The sequence below is a fragment of the Chelonia mydas genome, chromosome 4, assembly GCF_015237465.2.
Source record: "Chelonia mydas isolate rCheMyd1 chromosome 4, rCheMyd1.pri.v2, whole genome shotgun sequence".
Lineage (NCBI taxonomy): Eukaryota > Metazoa > Chordata > Testudines > Cheloniidae > Chelonia > Chelonia mydas.
In genome coordinates, this window is record NC_057852.1 from 123273718 (window position 1) to 123299861 (window position 26144).

The following is a 26144-nucleotide window of genomic DNA, read 5'->3' on the forward strand; positions in this document are numbered from 1 at the left end:
TGATTTTTCATGGATCATTGTAGGGACACGCAATGAGTACTGTCTTGTAACAGCCAGATTGTGACTCAATCTGCATGCCCATGCAAGGGGAGACCCACGTTACACCATCCAGCATGCCATCCAGATGCTGGGTCACTCTTCACCTGATTATCTGGGAGCAGGTGGGCAGGGAGGGGAATGGGTGGAATCTTGACTCCACTACTTGCTGGCCAGCACAGCTGAGCTTCTGTGGAGGGTGTAATTTATGGCTAATCTAGGCCAGCAGCAGATTACCGCTGCCCTGGAGCAATGAGGAAGCTATGACCCTGAGGGGGGTCTCTGAGTCACAGCACCACCTGGTGGGGCTGCTTTTGCATCACGCCTTACTCAGGGCTGTGTCTAAAGAGAGTCTACCCCTAATCACTGAAGTTGGTTGATGGGGTCCCAAACTGTGGTGCTATAAAAAACAAAACCAATCAAATTCAAAAGTGGGACCAACCAGACATACCCCAGGGACGAAAGGAGAAACACAGGCTGGACTCTGTTAGTTTAAATTACCCCTTTACCACTATTACAAATACAAGATGTGTAGGATATTGCTAAATAAAGGCATAAAAACAGTTGCTTTCCAGTCATTGACTCCATGGGGGAAAATGCTATATTGGGGAAAGGAATACACTGCATTTACTGCATGCACCCTGGCCGTCCTTCTCTGGTTTGGCTTCCATGTTCCTCTTGTATTTTGGCTCTTTCAGAACTGCTACAGAGCAGTCACTGTGCTGCACGCTGACGAGCTGCATTCGGTTCTGGCACTATCGAGCCAGTAGAGCAGCATTCTTGTTTTCTCTCGGTGGTTTTCTCCCCCACAGAGTCACCTTTGAAAACCCAGAGCGACAGGCATATGGTTCAAGAAGTAGCTTCAAGGAACAAAGTAACAAAACTAGATTTAAAAACCAGTTCTTTTTCCTGACCTCGGCTGTCATCCTGCACACACTGAAGTCCATAGCAAAGCTCCCCTCGATTTCGACAACGTCCCTTGGCCTCTCAGTGCAACAGTATCTTCACTCATTTCTTCAAATTCCATCATGGAACCAGTTCCTAGCCTTATGTTTGCCTTTTTTTTTTTTTTTAAATGACAATATTAAGTATTTGGTTGCCAACATTGTCCATTTAGGTAGCTGTTGTCCTGCTGGGACTGCCCAAACTGAGGAAAGATGATCCAGTGTTTAGGGTGCTCACCCCAGACTTGTAAGACCCAGATTCAATTCCCTATTTATCCATAGGCTTCTGTGTGACCTTGGGCAAGTCATTTTCTCTGGGTCTCAGTTCCCCATCTCTAAATAGTAATAGTACTTCCCTAACTTGAGGGAGTTGTGAGGTGTTTGTGACTACAGCAATGGAGGACACCTAAGTACCCAAGGCAGATAGATACATCAGCAATTTGATGGAGTAGACCTTGCCGTTGTCTTTAAATGGTAAAACGTTGCCGGAAGATCAACTCCCTACTCTTTTTAATCCTTTTTTAAAATGCCCCAAATGATTGTTCTTCAAATGTTGTTTAAAAAAATAAAATGTGGATTCTTTGCACAGCACCTTTCCAACCAGCAGATCTTTTTCAGCAATTACAAACACATGGGTTTATAATGGAAACACTGCCAACGTCTGAAAAACAGCAATGCTATAATTAAAAGCAGAACTCAGCTAGTGATCAATCCAGCAAGCTGCTGAGCACTCTGGGCCTGAGTCAGCAAAGCACCTAAGGGTGGGCTTCTCTTTAAGCAGAGGGGAGATCCCAACTATTTTGCAAGATTTATTGCTAAAACCCCAAATGTGCATATGAATTTTTGGACCATGCATATCATTTAAATGGTTGGCTGTTGATAATCTCTGTCTGTAATGTTGTGTCTGGGTTATTGTGGTTCCATGTTTTAGCTAATCTACCTATCGTCTTACAGTGATAACCATCGGCATATTGTCTGGGTGCCTGGCCTTGATCTCAAATTAGCTCTTCAGTCCTCAAGCAAAAGGTGTTGGCAGTATAGGGCTTAAAGTGCGTCAGTTACGCTGATTCTGAGATCACCACCAGAATCGAGAAAGCTCCGGAACAGCCTAATCACAAATCAGTGACAAGCTATCTGCATAGGCAGCACAGCCCCTGCTTTTGCTTTCTCAGCCACAGCAGGTGGCCCCACAATTGCCCGCAGGCCTGTGTCAGCATTAAGTGAATCTAATTCTGGGGAAGTCTCCTGGCTTGACCCATTAGGCCAAATTCGTCCCTGATGTTACTCCACTGATGTCAATGGCATTACTGTGCCTAGGCACTGCAGAGGTCGTAGGTCAGCACGTGATTTTTCATGTACTGTAATAACTCTTGCTATGCTCCAACCACTTGGCAACACTTCTCTTACTAGTTAGGGAAGGCAATGAGGCCTAGGGTATGCAGTAGTGTCTCCAGTGGATAGGGCACTAGAATTGGAGTCAGAGACTTTGTTTCTATGCCTGGCTCTGTTACTGACTTCCTGTGTGACCTTGGGCAAGTCACTTCACCTCTGTGCCCTCTCCTACCCTTTGTCTTTCTTGTCTATGTACACGGTAAACTCTTTGGGGCAGGGACTGTCTCTCACTGTGTGTTTGTATAATGCCTAGCATAATGGGGCCCCATTTCAATTGGGGCTTATAGTGGATACTGTAATACAAATTAATAAATATAATAGTAGTACGTAAATACCTTTTCACCTCATGCTGTATATATTCCGCTGTGATGAATGTAGTAAGGTGGAATCCTCCATTGCTTTTAATCAATAGCTTCCATCTCTTCTGGACTGGGGTGGGAAGAAATGTTGACTAGCAACCATCTTCCAGGATCCCTTTATTACGGGGGGGAAAGGAGGTATCTTTCTCTACCAACATACTGATGAGGATACTGTGTTACCCTGGTAAATATGCTGATTAATATGAGCAACAAGATTAAAGAAATAATAACAAAAATCCCCTACATAAATAGTGAATGGTGTAAACTGTCCGCCGTTTATAGAACCATGGGAGGGTTAGCTGCCAATCCTCTCAGCTTCTCTAGTTCCAGTGAAATGTAATAATGTTCAGGGGCACAAATACCATGAAACCTCAGTCCTTAAGAGCAGCCATTTTCCAGACTGCCAGTCAAAGGCGTGCTTAGATGAGACAGCTGAATGTGCATAGCGGCTGTTTTCAACGGGTTAAGCATTGCATACTACAAGAGTGTATGTATTCTACATTTTTAATAACCTAGAATGGGTTCTGACCTGAATGAACTCCTTGTGTTGCTTGCAAGGGCAAACAGCTATAATCAGGGAAAGAATTATTCTGACTTCTCATGTAAACTTTGCTTGATCATTGTGCTTCTCTGAACATTTCAGTCCTGAAAGTACATATATTGCATGTTAAAAGCCTAGCTCTAGGTTTGTTCCCCTCCTTTGGGTATCTTTTTTAGTCTCTTGCTTTTGTAGAATCCAATTTTGCTGGACAAGAGGATTTTTTTTTTAAATCAGAGATGTGTGGTACCCAATCAACAACAAATACATTAATATGGTTTTAGTTTCCAGATAATGTACCTTGACATATTCCTCTGAATTAGAGCATCAGTAACATCTATTTTACCTTACAGTACTTTGTTCTTTATTGAATACATAACCAAACCCACAGCCTGTATTTTTCTGGGGATAGATACAAACTTCCTCCCATGCAGGGCTAGATATAATCTCTCTCTCTCTTTCTACGCTGATGGGAGACAATTCAGGAAGCCCTCTTGTGCACAATGAAATTTCTGAAGATTGCAAATGGACATAGTGTAATTTAGGTCCCTTGCTGCTTTGGATTTTTCTCCATATGTTCTTGAGTCCACATTATTTACACACATTCCCAGCCATTAACTACCTGTCTCTTTTTTTCTAACTTACATTTATCCTTCTCTTCAATGCTCACTTTTCTGCAAGCGGGGCATGACCCAAAACCTGTTAAAGTTATTGAGAGTCTTTCCATTGACTTCTTCAATGGGCTTTGAATCAGGCCCTCTGTAAGCTTTTTCTAGTATAAATTAATCCCAATTCCCCTCACAATGCTTCTCTGGAGGGTGTGCTTTGGTAATGGCTGGAGTGGAGCTAATTATTTGCAAGAAATAATGTATTTATATTCATTTATTTGATAGCTTTTTCCTGTTTTGGTTGCATAATGTCTCTAAACAGGCTGCAATTTGCTGCAATTTATTCTTTATACTTATTCAAAATTACTCAATTTTTTGTGTGTGTGTCTTATTTGCTCTAGGACTTGCAATTCTGGGTGTGCCACTTAGTTGTGATTGGTCACATAAATCACATGGTATGGTGTCTGGTCCCTGATTCCACGATTAGAACCTTAGCCTCAGGTTACTGGTGTGAATTTGCTGTTGCATCCATTCATGGTAGTGACATTTAACCACGTGAATGTTCAAACATGAAAAGGAACATGGAGACAACTGAGGCAAATTCATTTAAATATTCAAACCAATATTTCAAGAAAAGATTTTTCATTATTCACCCACTATAAAAATCAGTCATTTCATAAAACTACTGAAATGCATTATAATATTTTCTACTTTACATCTTCAATGCACTGTACAAACATTAGCTAAGCAGCCTCTACAGCATTCCCCTTCAAAAAGAAGCGTTTAGCATTCTAGAGTCAAAAGACTCCACCTTACAATAGTGATATATCTGTGCTTTGGGCAATTACTCTGGTATTTCTTTCTACAAAGATACTTATTCCCACTTAACAGATGGGGCAAGTGAGACACACAGAGCCGTAATCATCTACTATGTGATGTTCCATCAGGGATGAATTTGTCCCAGAGATGTCGAAGCCAATATTTTCAAACTTGGATGTCTAAAGCTAGGCACCTAGAGCCCATTGAAGACAGTGGAAATACTCCTATTGACTTGACTAAGCTTTGCATCAGGCCCCTAATTACTCCTTTAGACACACAAATCAATGTCCTAATTTAGGAGGTGCTGAGCACTTGCAGCTCCTGTTGAATGTTCTTCAGGCGTAGGCCACAGAGTATGAGGGGCGTTAGAACTCAAGAGTTCCTGGAGCCCAGACCATTGGTCAGTCCTCTAACCACTCTGCCTCACTACAGTAGAGTTTTTATTTGTGCTACACTGTACCCCATTAAACCCTGGCCTGTACAACTCCCTCCTAGGTCTGACCAGTGAGGTACGGGAGTACTACTTAAAGTAATTAAAAAGAAAAGGAAACCTCACAGAAGATAGGTTTGTTATAACACCGATGCTGCTTTGCATATAATGTAGATCTGTAGTGACACCTCACTTCCTTCACTTTTTTATACAGCATGAATTCCTTACTAACACTCTAGAGCAATTCTACCCTCTTGAGAAAAGTTAGAATTATCAACATCCTGTTCCCATCTATAATACATGGCATAGTAAAAGCATGTTGCAGTATCAGTGGGCAGAAGACTGGTGATATTCAGCAACATGTGCTGTAGACAGCATCTATCTTTAGTGCCAGAGTGCTTTTAAGATGATGAAAGACCTTCCTTTCTGCTCAAAAAAGACAAGACTTCTATTTATTATTTCACATATATAGCACGCACTTACACAACAGATTGGACTGAAGTCCTGGAGCCAACTCAACCATAGTGAGAAATACAAAGTCAATTGTAACATGTGTTATGGGGATTTGGAATCAAAATACTTCAGCTCTGCACTTCACATTTTAAAATTCTAGGAACAGGATGCAACGGCTTGACTTTCAAAATGGTGTCCCCTGCCAATCCTTTTAAAATAAAATGAGGCCACCTTACAAAATCCAAGCTGTAGTTTTATATACACACACACGGGCAGGTGAGGGTAGAATTTGGGCCAGTGGGTTCAAAAATTGAGCAGATACTGATTTCAGCATGAACAGAAACACATATTCATGGCATGCAAGCTATTTGAACACGCCAGACTTAGAATTCAGAAGTGTCTAACTCCCAGCCCCACACTCCAGTCACTAGACCAAACATCCTTGCTAATTATAAGAAACTTGCATTTTATCCTTTCAGGATGCAGAAGTTCCCTCAAAGACATAAAATGACTCACAGTAATTTCAATTTTAAACAAGAGTGAACGAATTAGGTTTTATACATAAGCAACAAGAGCGTGTATTTAAATACAGTGCCTAGTATAAGACTCTTAACTCCACTGCAGATTTTTTTCTTATTTAACAGACAGTATTTATTTTTGCATATGTATGCAATTTTCCAAAGCAATAAAAAGGGCACTTTAAGCGCTGTAATACAGCTCATCTTTTATTGTTATAGACAATGAGGAGTACATACAACATAATGGCTACCGTCACAGCTGGGAACTTGCAATGAATTCTACACGGCAAACATCCACCTATTTTTCACTCTGCTTCGAACTCATGATACGATGCGTGTGTGAAAATTCAAATGCTATCGACCACTTTCTAAATGCAATGCATGACATACCAAACAATATTATTTGCTTGTAAGACTTTCCAGACTCTTTAAGTTGTTGCAACAGTAATAAGCATGCAAAATATTGATAGAAAGCCATGGATACTATATTTACCCCCACTCCCCAAAGGGTGAGGCTGTGCTAGAAAATCCACAGGTTCAATGATGCATACAGGGTGAAATTTACCCCTTGTGCAGAGGTCAGCACAAGGCCACTTAAGTCCAAGTGGGAGTTAAGTGATACATTGACCTTGTGCTGTCTCTCTGCAAAGGGGTGGGTTTCACCCAATGTCTTCTGCCTGTAGAAAAATATGTGATCTGTAGCAGAGACATCTACAGCTACCCACTAGCCATGGTGAACTACTTTAGAGCACGGTGCAATGAGACTAGAAATAATTTTCTATTTTATAATCTGGTCCCGCAGCCCTTATTACACACAAAACTCTTCCTGACTTCACTGGAGGATCTGCACAGGAGGCTCAGTAAATATTGGTCCCTGATGATCTGCACAAGTGGCTTCTCTTGCAAGGTGCAAGGCATGATTCACACCTGTAATGAAGAGTGAGAGCAGGTTTAAGCTTTCCTTTCCCTGGAGAATGCGGGGCCCAATCCTAAAGTCTTTTCTCAGGCAAAACTCCCATTGAAGTCACGGGGTGAAATTCACCCCATGCAGAAAGCCAGCTCAAGGTTGATGCATTTAAATCCCACCTGAGCCCCACATCTTAAGGAGGATTTAAATGATGCCCAGATCTACAGCTGGCTCTCCCCACGGGGCTGAATTTCATCCAAACTGACGAAGGACTGCAGGATCCGGCCCAAGAGAGCCGCAGCACGTAAGGTCCTCCACCACTGATAATGAATTCGGATACTGTGAGTCATTTCTGTTTACTGGTTGTTGTAAATGTCAAATGAACATCTGGAGATGTTCAACAGGATGTTGGTGTTTGGCAGCAGGGTCTCAGATGAGTCAGGTATATCACCCTGGAAGCTGTTTACAGGATGCCTCCTGCAAGCTGTCAGGACTTGAGCCCCAGCATGGTTTTATAATTACAGCCCTGCGGGTGTTGTGCTTAGAACGCCTCATCCTCCAGTTTTGCCAAAATGTTTAGCAATTCGGACACTACTTGTAGCCCAAGGGACGCTGGTAACCCCAAAGCGAATCTTGGCGTTCTTCCCCATATCTCACTTTGTATGTAATTTATAGGTATGTAATTATGATAATAAATGTTTCAAAGCTAATTGTTTCATTAAGGAAAAAAAGTAGAAGCCCCTCCATTCCTGAGCAGCCCGACAGTAACCTGTCAGTCACTTCTGGAAAGGTGCTATTGAATTCAATAGGAATTAAACAATGAGAATGAACAGATATTACTCTGAAAACCTGGGTCATTTCAGACAGAGAATATTGTCCTGTCTATAGAACTTGTAAACCAGCCTGTAGCATTCTATAGCCAGGATATAATTCTCTATTAATTCTACAAGATGGTTTAAGAACCCTGGAGAAAGTTTGTTATTTTCTATAAGACTTTTCCACAAGAGGTTTGCCTGGCAAACAAAATGGAAATGAAAGACTTGAAAAGGGATCAGATTTCACTTGCAAGGTTTAAAGGAGTAACATGGCCAGCTACTGCAGACTGCTGCGTGTCCCCTCAGAGGTCCTGAGCACCCTCATTTTCCACTGACGGCAGTGTGGAGCTGAAGGCACTTAGGAGGATCACCAGACAGGAAACAATCAACAGCTTGCTGCAGCAGGACCCTAGGGTGAAATTCATGCCTATTCAGAAGGCTCACTCAAAGACTATGCACAATTTAAGCGCCACTTAATTCCACAAAATAGGACTTACCGGGGACTTAAGTGAGGCACAGGCATTGTGTAGAGCCTCTGCCAAAACCATGTGAAGAAGGTCAGCTGAATGGTTCAATCCAATACGTGGTTTGCTTAATAAAGGACACTTCTTCAGAAAGTTTTGGCAGGTACATCCTGTTAAGCTGCCAGGCAGCATTCATGTGATTGCTAATGTTGCTGATTACTTTCCCTTCCCACGCCCCCCAGCCCAGTTAACCCCTTCTCTCCCCCTCCCAAAAAAAACCCCAACCAAACCCCAAGATCAGATCTGCTGTATGGCTGTATGTTGTGAGATGCAAATAACGGTATATAACATACTAGATACTGATACAATTGGTATATTAATATGATAGATAACTGCTTTGTTCACCCTGCAAAGCAGTAAATGTTAACCATTATTTTCTACATAAAACTGACTTTTTGTAGATAACTCTTTAGCTGAACATCATTGTAGAATAAGCTGCTTTTGGATGTGTAGGGTCATATTTTGACATTGGATACACCCATCGTCAGTCATCAGTAAATCCAATGGAAACCCCTTGGGGCCTCATCCCCAGTTGGTATGAACTGGTGTAGTTCTTTAGTGGACCTATGCTAATTTACATCTGTGGAAGACCTGGCCTGAACATCCAAGGGCAAAACTTGACTTGAAATTTCAGAATAATGCAAATCTACTGTTACATAAATCGTAGAAGTGCAACTTTGGCACTGTTTCTTCTTTGACATTTCAGCATGTGTGACAAGAGATACAGTAATGATCAACTATGTCAAAGCAAAAAAGGTCTAACTCAGTTGAATTTGTACAGATGAAAACAATGTTTTCCTTACATTGTGATATATGCTCACAACCTATACTCAATAAATCTGTCCATAGTTTATTCAATAACATTTTTAAAATGAATAATGTCCATTGGCCATGTCCCAGTGCTCATTTCAGTGCATTGCAGGAAAGCAATCACATAGGCCTCTCTTTTCTGCTCTCAGGAGGAGGGTTTCTGTCTGCAAAAGAACATTAAATCATGGAATTTAATATATCACTTTAAAGGAATAATATAATTGATTAGATCTAATCCCTCAGCACTGCAATTGTCAGGGTGCCTTGTGGAATGAGAAATCATGGTTATTATAGCTGGTTTATATGGTGACTTACCTGGCAAACTGGTATATAATAAGCATGTTCAGAACTGAGGAATACAGACTAAACTGCATGGAAAATATTTGGTGGTTTTAATGTTTTCACTTTCACAGTTAACCTCAAGGGGTTAGATTGTCAGAATTTATTGAAGTGTCTTTTATAAATTCTGGGAAAAACTCCACTCAGTCACACTCTTAATTCCTTCCACTTAACAGGAAGACATCAGCTATTGATGTGCCCAGAATTGTATAATTTAATAGTACCAGTTACTGTGCTAAGGGTCCGATTCCGCTCTCAGCTACACACCTGTAAATCCAGAACAACTCCGGTGAATTCTTTGGGGCTGGCAATTTAACTTCCCTGCCCCAATTTTTCTGAATCTGGACCTTTTCAAGGTAGGTCTGGGCTTGAGCTTGTGGTCCTGTTTTAACTTGAGTTAATTTATGTTACAGTTACATACTGTTACAATACTGCCAAACCCAAGTGCTCAGAAATCATGAGTCAGACTCTCAAAACCCAGGAGACTAGCTCAAAAATTCAAGATTAAAACAAACAAACAAACAAATAAATGTCTTTATTTGACTTTTTGGTTTGGTGCTTTTAGGGGTAATGTTTCTCTGTAACCATGAGGGTTAGAAACTTACTTTTAAAAAAATGAAAGCTGAAATTCCCACCTACTCCCATCACTACAGAAGCTGGGGCTTTCAGACCAAATATCACAGGACTCACAATAAAAACATGACTGTTGGCACTAACTCAAGATAGCGATGACAACAGTGTCTGGACACTTCACAAACATTTGTTGCTGGATGTAAGTAACCTTTCATGGTTTACCCTAGGCTAAATCCAATCCCAGATCAGGACGGGTGAAATTTACCCTGACATAGAGAGCCAGCACAAGGCCTGTCCAGATTGGTTACGGTAAACCACAAACATTTGTGTTCTGGCATTTTCAATAAGGTGTTCATTAATTTGAGTAAATAACCTGAATGAACTAACAGGACCTTTAACCAGCCAACTCTCCTTTGCCATGATGCCTACAAAAAAAACTTTGACATCAGGTAGGCAGCTGTTGTGCTAAAACTGCTGCCTATCAGGCTGACCAGAACTGCCTCATTGTTCTCTTGTGTTCCCATTGTCTGTCTGTTTCCACCTGTAGTCTCTTTTGTCTTATACTTAGATTGTGAGCGCTTTGGGGCAGGGACTATCTTTTTATTCTGTATTTGTACAGTGCTTAGCACAACAGGGTCTCGTAGGCATTGTGGTAATATAAATAATAATAATAATGGACCACAGACTCCAGTTCAGACATATTTTAGGGTGAAATTCAGCCAGCTCAGGTTCTAACTCTAACTGAAGCCCTGTTTTGTAAGCTTAAATAGCACATTGGCTTTGTGCTAGCTCTCTGCACAGGGTAAATTTCACTATTCCTGATTTGTGATTCAACTGCTTTCCCCTCCTCACTATGTTCCCCCAACCCCTTTTTCTTTTAAACGCAAAAGCTTTGCCTTTCACCTTGACATTAGAATGGAAGGCTTGCTCATTTTTCCTGTTTGCTTTCAATTATTGGCTTGATGCTGCAGTGTGTGTCATTAAACGACGCTCTTTGTGTGATTCAGAGCTGTGCGAGGCGAACATTCTTGTTGTCATAAGCCTAGCAGACAACATAAGATTATTTTAGCACCATAGCAGCCCTTTGGATTTGAATACTTGTGTAGGACCAACGCACTGGCATTCCCACCACATGCTTCCTATGCGAGTCTCACAGTTCTTATACAAGCTGGAAGGGATGATCTGGGAGTGCTCAAAAATAATCTCAAAAGCTAATGAATGCAGAAAGATCCTTATCAATGCCACCATTGGTCCCAGGAGTCCCCTAAAAGAACAGTACTCTGCAGGCTGTGCTCTTGTAAAAGGTATTCTGAATATTTAGAGTTATTACATTAAATTAATTTGCCGTAAAACTTCACAAAAAGATGAGATGGGCCAAACTCTGACTTGGAATAAGGATAATTGAGGGTGAAATTTTCATAAGGCCGGAAGTGACAGTTGGGTCATCTAGTCTGATCTCCTGTATAACACAAGCCATGGAATTTCACCTAGTTACCTCCTGTACTGATCCCACTAAGCTGTAAATGACTAAGCCACAATTTAGAGAAAGGCAGCCAGTCTTCATCTGAAGACTTCACGAGATGGAGAACCCATCATTTCCCTGGGTAGTTTGTTCCCATTATCAGTCACCATTTGACTCCTATAATGCAAGACAGAATCATAGGAAGGTAGAAGGCACCTTGAAAGGTCATCTAGTCCGTCCCCCTGCACTGAAGCAGGACTAGATACACTTAAACCATCCCTGACAGGTGATTTAATTTAAATCAGTTTTTATACCAATATAGTTATACCCAGTGCAAACTCCTTTATAGATGCTCTTAGTTCAGATTAATGTAAACCTGTTCCCAAACAACTTAAGCTAAACCAACAACACCACTCTGATGCTGAAAAAAGAGCAACCGCACAAGGAGTTGCTATGGTTTTATGATATCTGTTTAAATTCATGCCTTAGGTTATATCAGTGCTCAGTTCCCTAAGTGCATCTATGTTTGGGTTTTGCACCAAGTTTAACTAAACTGATTGTGTTAAACCCGTTCAAAGTTCTAATGTGAACCAGCCCAAACACGAAAACCCATGCATGTCGTATACCGTACTGAGCATGCCATCAGCAAAGCAACCAGAATGCTTGGGCACCCATGTGAGCTGTTTAAGCTGGTTTATTATGAGCTGGCACCAATGATGGGTGTAAATGTGACACCACATAAGATTTTCCTCCTCCTTTGTGCTCCCATTCCCTTTTGTCAGTGCTGCTCTACTGTCTCTCTCCACTTTCCACCTTCTGCTGCTGTCCTGTTAACAGCCATTGCTGAGTGGTGACTGAAAATCAAAAAGGAGTCCTACAAAAAATTGCTAAGTAGGAGGACAAAAGAATAACACAAGCATATAGGGACAAAATCAGAAAGGCTGAGGCACAAAATGAGTTACCCCTAGCAAGGGACATAAAAGGCAACAAGGAAAGGTTCTATAAATACATTAGGAAGAAGAGACAGATGAAGGGAAGTGTAGGTCCTCTGCTTAGAAGGGAAGGAGAGCTAATAATGGGTGACATCAAGAAGGCTAAGATGTTCAGTGCCTGTTTTGTTTCAGTCTTCACTAAAAAGGTTAATTATAACAAGGGAAGGAATGCAAACCAAAATAGGGAAAGAATAGGTTACATAATAGTTAGATTTCAGAATAGCAGCTGTGTTAGTCTGTATCCGCAAAAAGAAAAGGAGTACTTGTGGCACCTTAGAGTCTAACAAATTTATTACAGCATAAGCTTTCATGAGCTACAGCCAATGAAGTGAGCTGTAGCTCACGAAAGCTTATGCTCTAATAAATATAATAGTTAGATGTTTTCAAGTCAGCAGGGACCGTTGAAATTCTTTCTAGGTACTTAAGGAACTAGCTGAAGCAATCTCAGAACCGTTAGAAATTATCTTTGAAAACTCACGGTGGAATGGTGAGGTCCCAGAGGACTGGAAAATGGCAAACAAAGAACCTAGTTTTAAAGAGGGGAATGGAGGGGATGCAGGGAATTTTTGATAGGTCAGTCTAACTTCAATACCTGGACAGATACTGGACCAAATGATTAAGCAATCAGTTTGTAAACACCTATAGGATAATGGGGTGATAAGTAATAGCCAACATGAATTTGACAACAAATCATATCAAACCAACCTAATTTCCTCTTTGACAGGGTTCTTGCTCTAATAGATTGGGGAAGCTGCAGACGTGATATATCTTAATTTTAGTAAGGCTTTTGACACAATCCTACATGACATTCTCAAACAACAAGCTAGGAAAACATGGTCTGGATGAAATTATTATAAGGGGGCATAAAACTAGTTGAAAGACTATCCTCAAAGAGTAGTTATCAATGGTTCACTGTCCAATTGGGAGGACGTATCTACTGGGGTCCCGCAGGAGTCTGTCCTGGCTCCAGTACTACTCAATATTTGTATTAATGACTTGGATAACAGAGTGGGGAGTACACTTATAAAATCTGCAAATGACACCAAGCTGGGAGGGGTTGCTAGCACTTTGGAGGACAGGATTAGAATTCAAACAACCTTGACAAATTAGTCCAAAATCAACAAGATGAAATTCAATAAAGACAAGTGCAAAATACTTCATCTAGGAAGGAAATATCAAATGCACAACTGCAAAATGGGGAATAACTGGCTAGTACTGCTGAAAAGGATCTGGGAATTATAGTTGATCATAAATTGAATATGAGCCAACAGTGTGAGGCAGATACACATTCTGGGGTGTATTAACAGGAGTCTGTATGTAAGATATGGGAGGTAATTGTACCCCTCTACTCGGCATTGGTGAGGCCTCAATTGGAGCACTGTGTCCAATTCCGGGCATCACACTTTAACAAGAATGTGGACAAATTGTGGTGAGTAGAGAGGAGAGCAACAGAAAAGATTAGAAAACCAGACCTATGAGGAAAAAGTTTAAAAAAACCCAGGTTAGACAAACACCACTCAGCAATGGTCTAGGTCAGAGGAGGCCAAACTGCGGCTTGCAAGCCGCATGTGGCTCTTTTATAGTTGAAAGAGCGGCTTGTGGAGCTCCGCCCACCCGCCCTTCTCCCCATTATCCACCTACCAGACATGGGGGGCGGGGGGCAAGCTCAAGGTTTCTACCCTGCAGTGGGGTGGTGCGGTTAGGGGCTTCTGCCAGAGATGACTGGTGCCTGCTGAGTGTTGGGGGACTAATTAAAGGTTTGGCCCTGCAATAGCTTAAGTCATGCCCCCCAGACATGCCCCCCCCCCTTATCCTCAGTGGCCCCTTCCTGCAGCTTCCAGGTGTTAGCTCTAGGTGGAGAGGCAGTGGCTGAGAGCTGCAGGGAGGGGCTGCTGCTTTAGTTCCAGGGAAGAGGCATCAGCAAAAGCAGCGGCTCTTCCTACAGCTCCCAGCTGTTTGCCGCTGCCTCTCCCCATGGCTGCAGCCACCAGCTTGCTGGCTCCAGTAACTGCCATGCATGGAGGGGCCCAGTGGTACCACGTGACCGAGCAGGGCCAGCAAACCTGGGCGGGGCCACCTGACCCAACCTGTCTCCCCCATGTGTCGACAGTGGGGAGGGGAGTCTTGGGGCTTTAGCCCCGTGGGGCACACCTGCCAGGGCTTGGGGCTTCAGCAGGAGCAGGGCTGAAGCCCCGAGCCCCAGCAGGCACCTCCCGTGGGGTTGAAGCCCCGAGCCCGTCAGGCGCACCCCGGCTCTCAAATGTCTGAAGAGTGTCATATGCGGCTCGGAGTAAGTTTGGCCACCCTTGGTCTAGGTATACTTGGTCCTGCCTCATGACAGGGGGATGGCCTCTCAAGGTTCTTTGTAGCCCTACACTTCTATGATTGTGATGGGAAAGGTAAGTCACCCTTCTTACTCTTCTCCTCTCCTCTTCTCCTTCTCCCTATGTGGGCTAGATGCAGGAACCAGTTGCTGTAGTTCTCTAGCCTGTGTAATGCAGGAAATCAGACTAGATGGTCGCAATGGTCCCTTCTGGCCTTAAAATCTACTAATCTCTGCTTGTCCCCAATACATCTGCATAGTACAGTCCTATTTGTTTGAAATGAAAATGAGTCAGCAAAAGATGTTATGTCAGCTTTACTCAGTCAAGGCAAATTGGTACATTAAGCCTAAGTATCATTTCTAAGGTAACACCTACCCGTGTGTCTAGATTGTACGCAGTCTTCTTTAAATCCTGAAGGGCCCTCTGCATGAATTCAAATGCATGGCAGTCAACACAAGGACGACCTGGGAAAGGATGCAGCAGAAAGACGTCACTGAAATCGCATGGAATTGACATCATGGCAATGCCAAGAGAAAATATGATCTTGTATTTCTGAGAAAAGTGCATTTAACAACGTGAATGGGCCTGGGTTGCACACACAAAATGCCCAGTGTGCATGCACAGGATGGGGCTGCACGTACACAAAAGTATATGCCTGTATGTGCAAATCCCCTGTTCACATGTCATTGCAAAAGTACATGCACATTTTTGCACACCTGCTTTTGAAAACCTGGACCAAAGCTGCTGAAGAACCTGACCCTGGAAGCTGTTGCATGCCTTCAACTCCCATTCACTTCCCTGGAGAGGAAGCACTCAGACCCTCACATGAACGGGTCAGCTCCCTGCAGGACAAGACACTATGGAGACATTTTCAGTGGTTCCAGAAATGATACAGACAAGTTATTTGTTCAGAAGCCCTCATGCATGTCTTGGTGAGGGAACATGCCCAATCTGGGTTTTCCTCCTTTCAGCTGCTGCCATATTGTGGGGGGGGAGGGAAATATTCCTGCTTAGGGCCCCCAATGGGCTACCACCGACACTGCCCACCCAACACTGGTCTAGATCTCAGTCTCCTGCATTTGACTAATGAATTAAGAAAGCCTGCCCTCTGAAGGGAAATACATCATATAAAACTGCAACCTCTGGATAAATAGGAAATAAGGAGATTGTGATGTACAATGATAACAGAGCATCCACTCCCAGAGAAAGGGAACCAGATCCTGGCCCATCTACAGCCCCTTTGTGCTGTTCTGACAATGCAAAGTGGTCAGAAAGCTGCCTTAGCCATTCAGCTGTCGAGAACCTCAGGGTGGGGGAGTCCCTGGTGTAGGGAGTGTATCAAAAGAGGAATGAGGAGAGGGATGTAGCCAAAGCACTTCTGTGATCCGTCAATCCACAGCAGGCATAACAGCCCTTTGGGGGCCATTATCCACCAGGAAAAGTTCTGGCAGCCCTGAGGCTCCTCTAACTTGCAACAGAAGCCAAACGAGTGCCTTGGTTGTGTGGATGAGGTGAGCAAGCATCTCTCACGTTGTTACACACTGAAATTTGCGTCTGGCTGAGCTTTGAACTGGGGAGACTCAGATAGCTGGAAACTGCTTTTACCCCATCCCCATTCTGGAACCAGCAAGACACTTTTATGATAATTTTGCAAGAGTGACTTAATCCTTTTTTTTTTCTTCCCTCTTCCACCTAATCAGGAAGGGTATCATTGTGTCTCAGGCATTTCTGACAGTTGAATATCTTCTGTAGTGTTCAAAAGCTTTAGTGATAGCCTTTCTTTAACACCTTGGCAATTTATAACCGACTATCTACTGCAATATGAATATTTTTCTAAGTTAACACTTTACTGTCTGTAGTTTATAATTGTATTCTCATTGATTAATGTGGATGATTGTGATGAGAATGAACTGTTTGCTTTATAGCACATCTGTACGTACGTGGACATCAGTCTACAGCGAGACTAAGAAAGACATCAACAGTCCACATTCTTTTAACCTTTCCTCAGAGATCCTATTTTTCTGAACCTCCACTGTTGCTGTCCTACGATATGAACTCAAATTTCTAACTCTTCTACATTTTTCTCGATCCTTTTTGCAGAGGACAACTATTGGCATTTGAAACATGCCAAGCATGGACATTGCTGCATTAAGAGGCATTCCCCTATAAACGACAAGTGTCATCAGCAAAGGCATTGTTCTCCAGGGCTGGGTTGAGTGGTGGAGAGGGGCTGGCTATGAGCCAGCCTTTAAAGTAACTCAGATTTGGAATGGTTTAAACAAAAGGGGATTTTTTTTAAAGATTTCTGGTCTAAGTAAGAAATGCTCATCTCAAGATGAGACACCTGTCTCTGTCTGCATAAGGCAGTGACACTGCAATCTGCAGTCAAACGCTGACTACGCCCCTCACAAAAACCATCAGTGAGCAGGGCAGAAACTGACGGGCGTTAGTTTGCAGAATCTCACACTGATGACTGGGAGACAGTGAAGATTCCCCAAGGATGTGTGCTAGAGTGAGGCTGAAATTCACCTCTGAAGAGGGGCATCTCAAGATCTATGTGCCACTTAACCCCAGTTACACTCTGAATGTGGAGCATCAGCCTTGTGCTGTCCCTCGGCACACAGGCAAATTTCACCCTAAGCAAATAAACAAGGGCAGGGCTGTTTTAATTGTGTGTAATGATTTATAGGATGCACCTACACATACTGTAGTATATTTTGCCACAGTGATGACCTCGAGAGCTCAGTACAACACTCTGAATCTGCTATTCAATCTTTTCTGAGGAGTGGGGACCAGCTGGCATTTTGTGGGGGAAGATTTAACAGGTTTGTGCAGAATGAGAACACTCAAGATTCTAGTATAATTAAATTTAAATGGATTCTGTCTACAAGGAAACTGAAAAATGCCTTGCTTCTGTTTCTGCGGTCCTCCTAGTAAACAACTGAAACTGAAATAATTTCAGAAGACTAATTTACTTTCCGTCACGTGTGCAATTTATTTACTCTGCATTTTGTGCAGCTTGGACTCTGAAACTAGACTGGCTGGTTCCCATTTTCAAGCTCTCCTGCACCAGCGTAAGGTTGTTGTGTTCAGGTTATAAACACAACAGGAGAGGTTTACATTTTTTTTTAAAATTGGTTTTCATTGAAATTTAAAGAAAACTATTCTAAAAACGCTGATATTGTTTAATGTTTGCACAGTCCTTTGCAGATGTTAAGCACTAAGTACGAGGTACTGATTATTCATTGCTAATTACTATTCAGAATCAGCTCGGTCCTGCTCTCTGCTTCACTTCTGAGCAAAATGGGAAACAGGACCAGACATCTGAAGCCTCCTTCCACCCCAAACAGCAGGGCAAGGTATAGCAAGACAAGGTCAAGAGAACTCTAGCAGGCAGGACCAGTAAATTCATCAGCCCATACACCACTTGCCCAAGAGGGTGTAGTCTGCCAGCCAGGGAGTGCCTGGTATTCGCCCGAGCACTCTTATGTGTACTGCGGTCAGCAGCACACAGTAGCTGGAAGCTACAGGGTGCTCCTGCTTATAGCAATAGCAAAGTGCACTTCATCATGCATCTCCCAGGCCTGCCCTGAAGCATGCAGTCTTGGCTGGCAGGATTCCCACACTGCAGAAACTATCTGCCAGCGTCCTTGTTCTCACTTGCAGCAGCAAGGAGTGCAAATGCTCTCCTGCACTGGGTTTGTTAGGTTTGGTAAGCCTCCCTCACCCACCCCCCTCTTTGACAAAACTTAAATGTAGGGCCCATACTAATTTAACACCTCCACCATCACACCCCTCACTTGTGGGGTTCCTCAAGAGTCAAGAACTCTCTCCAGGCCTATTCAACATCTACATGCAGCCACCAGGTGAACTGGTCAGATGACATGCACTTAGGTGCTAACAATACACAGGTGGCACATGGCTCTACCTATCCTTCATCCCATACAGCCATGCCACTACTGTCAAGATTGGGCAAGCTCAGCTCACAAATGTAGAACAGCTGGTTGAAGATGAACCCAAGCAAGACAGAACTTAGGGAAGTGGGCAGAAGAAAGCACTTTGAGTAGTTTGTAGTCACAAGCAGTCTCCTTTGGTTAAAGATACTCACCAACAATTCACTCAGGGATGCCCCTGGATTCCTCACTGGCATTAAGTTCTCACATTGCAGCATCACAAGCAAAGCATTCTACCTTTTATAGCTGTCCTGACAGACAATGACCTGCCCTCCGTTACACACACACCTTTCTCACTTCCCAGTTGGGCTCGGGCAAGCAATGCTGTCTACCTGGGCAAAATGTCGCGGGTCCTCAGGAAATGCCACCTAGAACCTATATAGCAGCACCAGCTTTAGGAGTACATCATACCTGTCTTCCACTCACTGCACTGGCTTCTTCCCATACCATATTATGTCAAAGGCAAGGCCTCGTTCTGAATCTTCAAGGTGCTCAACAGCCTGAGCCCAGGGTATCTAAAAGCTCAGGGCTGAGGAGCATGGTTGACAGTGCTGTTCAATAGAACTCTCTACCACACAGAGGGAGATCGTCTGTGAAGGAGTCAGGAGCCCACGACTGGGGAATGAACTACCACGAACAAAGAACCATCAAAACGCTTCACTACCTTCCATTTAATGTGCAAAGCACACTTGTTTGCCCCACCTTTGCTAATATAAACACATAGCACAGGGCACATATATTAATGCACTACTGGAAGGCGCTTGGATACTACAGTGATGAGGGCGATAGAAGAGTTTGAATAGAACAAGAAAAGCAGAATTTAACAGTGTCTCTCTAATAAAGAGGAGACTAGAACAGAAAAGAACAGAACAGGGATTTTACCCTCTAGTCCCATGTGGGTACCAAGGGTTCATCTGAAAAGCAGCTATGTTATCCCAGGAAAGTAAAATGCAGTGACCAAATCAACTTTTGAATTAAAAGCTTTGGTGGCAGGAGAATGGATGGAGATGGCTGTGATAAAATCTGACATTGATTTATGTTTAGGGACCAGTCTTATTTATGCAGTCACCTTCCACACTTTTTAAAACTCTGCGTGAGAGCTGCCAGATATTTTTATCGCTCTAGGGAGTGGCCATTCTGTGCTTCTGGAGTACTTTTCATTGTCAGACCACTTTACAACACTATCTTCTCAAAACATCCTCACATCATCTCTGTTACTGTTATCCTCCTCTTTTCACTGGGTGAAACTGAATCAGTGACTGGCCCAAGGCCACAACGGCAGTCAGTGCTAAAGCTGGGATTAGAACTTGGGAGTTCCTGGCTCCCAGACCTGTGCTCAGATGGCTACCTCACATTTTAATATTTTGCTCTGATGCACAGCAGTGTAATTCCAGAATTCCACATCCATTTCAGGGATAAACTCTGTGGGTCAAATTCCTTTGTGTAAATCCACTGGGCTTACACCAAAGATGAATCCAGCCCAATATGCCTTGTTCCAACCGAATAACAAAAAACATAAAAAACATGCCTACAACACCCTAGCACAACTAAGCAACAGTTTGCGTGTAACAGCATCCAGCCTAGTAAGGATTTCATGTGCACAATTGCACACCTAGAGTACCTTCTTGCAGACTTCTGGAAGAAAACAAAAATGGCCTAAGACTATACAGGTTTAAGATAACATCAGATAAATATTTAGTAGTTACTTTGTTTTCAAATAAGTGCTAATGAAAAATAATAATAATGCACACATTTAATTGACTTTCCTGGTGTGTTACAAACCAATTTGCACTTCCTAGCAAAATTAAGAAGGGCAGCCTACACATGGAGCTCATGAAATTTGTGCATTCACTGGATGAAGTAAGGGACATAAACAATGCAGAAATTCTGCTTCTGAATCTGAGCCACCATAGCGTGGCAGGGGTACATACTTTCTGCTGGAATGACACTCCCAGATTCTTGACTGGCCCCGACCAGCTTCCCACTCAATAGGCCAACCACTGAAATTAACGGGATTGCCATCCACATCGCTCTCCAGACAGAAGGAGACGCCATTATTATCATCAAGAATTAAAGCTTCCTTCCCAGCCTGAAACAAGAAGAAATAGGAAAGATCAACTGTTTGCTCCCAGCACAGTCAGCCTAATGAAGCAGATGTGAAATGACAGCCGTAGGTACACATGCACACACACACAGACCCCAGTGCAGCCACGGGCCATGCACTTGGAAATGAAACTCACCCAAATTACTAATTTGCTAAGTGCCTGATCTTCCTCTGTCTTTTGTGACAGACCCTTGGAAATGGCAGTAACAAGCAGCTAAGGGAACCACTGCAGCCATACTGAGCATGCGTCCCCTGCATTCCCCCTCTCACTGATTAGGGTCATTGCCATGGAGATTCACTATAGCAACATATAAGAACTGAGCTGCCAAGGAGAGGAGAAGATTTAAAGGGGCAGCGACAGGACTATGGTGGCTGCTTTGTTTATTAATTGTCTCTGTTCTTGGATGGTCACTTACTCTCATGGGCATACATTGGCATACTTCAGTGACTGCTGCAACATGTAATATAACAAAGATATTTATGAATTTTTGGATTGTTGCCTTTATTCCAAAATGTGGCTATGCTGAAATGTACAGCTCCTAACCCTTACTTAGCTGCGAGACATTTACAGCAGGATTTCAGCTGGAGCAAAATCAGGCACCGGGTGTCCAACTCTTGCTCTTTTTGGCAGAGACTCTGTTCTGTGTCTAGTACTAGGCAGGGCATGTCATCCGTGCTTAACAAGCAACACTAGTTATAAACCCACCCCTTATGGCCAATAGAAGTGAATGTGAGCCAACCAGATGAGTCATGCCTTCCAACCTGTTTCCATGAGTCAGACATAGAATCACAGAAGGTCACATGGATGGCCCCAAGCCAATATCCCAGAGATAAATACCCTGAGTTTTGGGGGAGTTCATAATCCAAAGCCAACTCTGGATCTGAGTTTCTGTTAATGGCCTGTAGAAGGTGCACAGCCATCAACAGTGCTGCCTTGTGGTCAGGCAGTGGTTAGCAGGATGTCTCCCCCTTGAAGTATAGTCCAGTGCTGTCCTGTCCTTCAGCACTTCCCTCCCAAGGATTTCCAGTCCTCCCCTTTAGCACAGGGGTTTTGGGGGCTGGGCCCATGAACAATCGCAGTCTTTTCCAGGTTTCAGAGTAGCAGCCGTGTTAGTCTGTATTCACAAAAAGAAAAGGAGTACTTGTGGCACCTTAGAGACTAACCAATTTATTTGAGCATAAGCTTTCGTGAGCTACAGCTCACTTCATCGGATGCATAATTAAAGTGGAAAATGCAGTGAGGATGTTTTTAAACACATAGACCATGAAAAAATGGGTGTTTATCACTTCAAAAGGTTTTCTCCCCCCACCCCACTCTCCTGCTGGTAATAGCTTATCTAAAGTGATCACTCTCCTTACAATGTGTATGATAATCAACGTGGGCCATTTCCAGCACAAATCCAGGGTTTAACAAGAACGTCTGAGGAAAGGGGGTAGGAAAAAACAAGGGGAAATAGGTTACCTTGCATAATGACTTAGCCCAGTCTCTATTCAAGCCTAAGTTAATTGTATCTAATTTGCAAATGAATTCCAATTCAGCAGTCTCTCGCTGGACTCTGGTTTTGAAGTTTTTCTGTTGTAATATCGCAACTTTCATGTCTGTAATCGCGTGACCAGAGAGATTGACGTGTTCTCCGACTGGTTTATGAATGTTATAATTCTTGACATCTGATTTGTGTCCATTTATTCTTTTATGTAGAGACTGTCCAGTTTGACCAATGTACATGGCAGAGGGGCATTGCTTCCACATGATGGCATATATCACATTGGTAGATGTGCAGGTGAACAAGCCTCTGATAGTGTGGCTGATGTGATTAGGCCCTATGATGGTGTCCCCTGAATAGATATGTGGGCACAGTTGGCAACGGGCTTTGTTGCAAGGATAGGTTCCTGGGTTAGTGGTTCTGTTGTGTGGTGTGTGGTTGCTGGTGAGTATTTGCTTCAGGTTGGGGGGCTGTCCGTAGGCAAGGACTGGCCTGTTTCCCAAGATTTGTGAGAGTGATGGGTCGTCCTTCAGGATAGGTTGTAGATCCTTGATAATGCATTGGAGAGGTTTTAGTTGGGGGCTAAAGGTGACGGCTAGTGGCATTCTGTTATTTTCTTTGTTAGGCCTGTCCTGTAGTAGGTGACTTCAATCTTTTCCAGCTGGTCTCTCAGCAGAGGTGAAGGCTATTGTTGTAGTATTGTCCTCTTGGAGTGGGTAGGGGAGGCTAGGCCCACCCTCTCCTCTGGGCTCCAGTCCAGGGCCCAAAGGTGGACAGCCACATCCGACATCTTGTGGTGCTAAGCCGCACTGGGCGACTTCCTACCCCTGTCTCCTTCAGCTTCCCAGAGTAAATCACTCCAACCAAGTCTCTGACCCACACACTCCGACCCCTGCTTCTCCTTTGTGCGTTTGCACAGGTCTCGCTCTCGGTACTCCTGAGCAGTAATTTCCCCTCAGAGCAGCTGTTTGCTCCCTCCCACTGCCCGTCTCTGAACGGCTCTACCCTGCTTTTTACAGCCCTGCCTCCAGTTTGGGCAGGTTTTGGGGCTGCCTTTGCCCAGAGCTGTTCCTTAACCCCTTGCTCTCCAGTGTGGGGTTTGTACGTCCCATCAGAGGGCCTACCATTAGAATGACCCAAACAAAGAACCCAGATCTGAACTCCCCTGAACTCAGGAGTGCTTGAGATCCTGACCCAGAGCTGGATGAAGCTAAACCTTAGCAAGATAGAAGTAATGCTTGTTGGCAGTGGAAACACTTTGAAAAGCAGGTAGCCAGAGCGCAGGTGCCACTGGTTAAGGACACAAACCCACAACTCATCACTTCAGTCTGAATGTTAAGAGTTCTTCTAGACTGACACCCAGCGCGCATCGTGACTGAAGAAAGTATTCTGCCACCTCCAGCTGGCGAGGAAACTGCATCCACCTGGACTACAGCAATGTAGTGGACTTGGGTTTGAAAGCACCCGCCCTGAGAAAATGGCCGTTGGCAAAGCAACACAGACTGCCACATGCACCCGCACTCTCCTCCCTCCACTGGCTTCCTCCAGAATTCCAAGCTCAGCATCCGTCCTCACAGTCTGGGGCTAGGACACCTTAAAGACCACCTCACACTCCATCTGGGACCTTGACTGCCAGTCACAGTCCTAATGCCCTGGCAAAATGGAAATGTCTATTGGAAGGATGAAGCTTGCCCGTGCAGAAAGACAGGGCTTTTGGGGGCTGACCAAAGTCTGTGGAACTCATTCCTGTAGGAGCCACAGGCCACACCACTTTTTGGTCCAAATGCAAAGTCTATTCCTTAGCCCTTGCCTTAAAAATACACACCGCACGTGAGCACATCAACTGAAATACCACCACCACCCCCACTCCCCCACAACCACAGAGCAACTCACATCCAATTTTCTCCCTGAGGCGGGGATCAGAAAGGAGCCCACATTTGACAGATTCTACTTATTTTGTGTCATTTATCTTTTGTAAGGTACTCAGATACCAGATTACGGGTGTGGTGTAGCAACCTGGAAAAAACAGTAACATTTTGCAGTTTGTGCCCATCTTCACTCTGGTTATCTAGTCCATCCCACAGTGCAGGAATATTCCCTGTGGGGCATTTGTGAGTGCTTTGTCCAGTCTATTTTTAAATAACTCCAAATGGAAATTCTGGCACAAAATCAGAACTTCACATGCCCATTCTCCCTGGCATTCAGCTATGTTCTTGACAAACAGAACATTGGTGCTCTTATACCATCCTTGGGGCCATACTGTTTCTTTCATTAATATATTAGGCTATAGCAGACTTCACCAGAAAGTTATGTAGAGATAAAGTCTGATCGTTTTTGGAAGGATAGAAGGCGGTGTCCATTTTAATACTTTTTCCAGAGATCAATGCAAACAGTTCTGAGCCAGTAAGACATTTGCCAGTTTCCCCTTTATAATTGCTTGATCTTAGCACTTTGCAGTAGGCAGGTAGGGACAGGAGCACAACAATAATAATAATAATAATAGAAATTTAGTTCCTGTGGTACTCACTTAGGTGCTCCAACTTGTTTAAGGGAACAGAAAGAATAATCTGTCTCCTGTCAGCATCTTGGGAAGGCCTCCGAGTTGTCTGCAGTCACTGGGGAGTAATGGGGAGGAAAGGAGCGGAGTAGCACCTCCCCAAGACTACAGACTGGCAGATGCTGCTTAATGGATAGAATAGCCACCTTGACATCTCTGTCCATAAAAGAGAAGGGCACGGGGATCCATTCAGTGGTGGAGCCTCTGCAACCACTCCCAAGCACCTTATGTGCACGGCTTCAGAAGGTACACCTGCAGAGTTGGAGCCTTGCCATGCACGGAGTGCACCTGTCCTGTGTAACTCCCACCCCATCCTGCTGTCAACTTGTGTAGTAGAATGGCGGCCAGGGGCCCTCCACACTTGCCAAGGTGGGACCAGGGCTTGCCCCTTATTAGTGAAAATCTAAACCAGGTTACAACAACGCTGAATTCAGCCCAGTTTCCTGAGCATTCACACGGCTGGAAGCGCTGTTGCTGGATGCATACCAATGGCAAAGTTTTATCTGGAAACAAAATTTTTAAGCTTTTTAAATTTAAAAAAAAATCAGCATTTTGCAGTCCTTCTGTAACTGTGTGGTGTTACTCACCATACTGCCGAGATGTGACACTGGCAAGATGTGAGCTCACTGGACAAGATGGTAGAGTAATTTCTGTCCAGTTTTAATCATGCTGACAATCAGAAACCTCATCCTGTATTCTTCGCCCTCCCAGAGCTCCCACTGAGGCAGCTTAGGGGTCATGCAGGATCAGGTCCAAGAAGCAGAAATATAGAGCCAAATTCAGAACTGCTGTAAGCAGCAGGTCTGTTACACTCCACTGAGGTCAACAGGGTGGCTCTTGCTTACATCAGGTCAGAATCTGGCCAATAATGTTTAAACATTATACAGCTGTGATTTCAATTGGATTCAATATTTTCCTCTTCTTGCTTAAATGATTGTGTAATGTCACTGTGCAGTATTAAACTACTACCCCTTTTACACCATCAGTAGAGGATCAAGTCATTCCTGCAAGTAGTAAGGAAAGCACTTTGAACTACAATCTGGAGCCCTTACTCAGACTGTGTAGCCCTTTAGTCCTAATGTAGTCACAGTAACACTTGTGGAGTAAAGCATTATTCAGCATGGATACAGGTATCAGATTTCGGCCCTTTAGGATCCTCGGGATGAAAGCCATTATATGTGTATATTAGATATTATGAATGAG

The 26144-nt window shown here is 43.6% G+C and overlaps 1 long non-coding RNA gene across 1 annotated transcript; it reads right to left on the bottom strand.

Moving 5' to 3' along the window:
- Nucleotides 1-6283: 6283 nt before the first annotated feature.
- On the bottom strand, nt 6284-20781 carry LOC102941387. The gene is made up of 3 exons (XR_005225244.2): nt 20728-20781; nt 15219-15307; nt 6284-7024 (listed from the first exon to the last, which is right to left on the bottom strand). It is a non-coding gene; the product is annotated as an uncharacterized LOC102941387 (long non-coding RNA).
- Nucleotides 20782-26144: the final 5363 nt, after the last annotated feature.